Raw genomic sequence first — 1,007 nt, forward strand, 5'->3', positions numbered from 1 at the left:
AAAAAGAAAGAAAGAAAGAAAATATATATGGAGAGGGACTTTTACAATAACGCAATTGGCTTTCTAAGCTGTAAGAATACCTGTACAAAATAGTTTTAGGAAAGTCACTTAACTCTCAGATGTGAGGAAAAGAGACAAAATCCTTTAATATTTAACCTCTACAAATCTCAGCCACACTTACATATTTATTAATTTGATGGGATGTATCCCAGATCTGTACCAGTTTAATATTTTTGAACCTACAGTTGCATAATTTTAAATATTCCCAGGACATCACGTACACCTAAATAGCATGGATATGCAGATAACAAACTTTGTACACAATCACAGTTGATTTCATTGAGCAAATTTTGTTTCTATTCTGAGTTATTGGCCTATGACCCTGTAGATAAACGTAATTTGAGTTTCTTGATTTATTTCAGTAACTGACATTTTTCCCAGCATGCACTGTGCTGGTTTTGTCACTTGTGAAATTTTGTACAATTTAATTCCCAGCCTTACTGAATCTTAAAGATGTGTCTCATTCCTAGCAACTATAGCCCCCTGAAGAGAAGGTATACAGCCTAGAGTAGGGTTCGTTTCAAGAAAAAAAGTGAAGGGATGATCTTCCATTCCCCAGAAGCCATAAATGAGCTTTTCATGTCTGTCACGCTACCGACTCTTTCACATTAGAGGCACGATAATATGACCATTGCAAAATTAGAAATAAAATACATGATCTCCCATTTATTACATGCAAAAACACACAAAAGTGTACCTTGCTTGTGGGCACACGTACCATTATGTGGACATAAACTACATATTACTCTTCTTGTATTGTTCCTCTCGGAAGTTTCTTGAGAAATTACAGGATTTCATTAATTGCTTCTTTGAGTATTTCTAAGGCTGAGCAGCATCATTCTTCTCCATGAAGAAAAAGAGAAAAAGATGAGTAGAGACTAGGGCCGGGGAGATGGCTCAGTGGAATAAGCACTTCCCACAAGGGCCTGAGTTCAATTCCCAGTTCC

The sequence above is a fragment of the Octodon degus genome, unplaced genomic scaffold (genome assembly GCF_000260255.1).
Source record: "Octodon degus isolate 3935 unplaced genomic scaffold, OctDeg1.0 scaffold00291, whole genome shotgun sequence".
NCBI lineage: Eukaryota > Metazoa > Chordata > Mammalia > Rodentia > Octodontidae > Octodon > Octodon degus.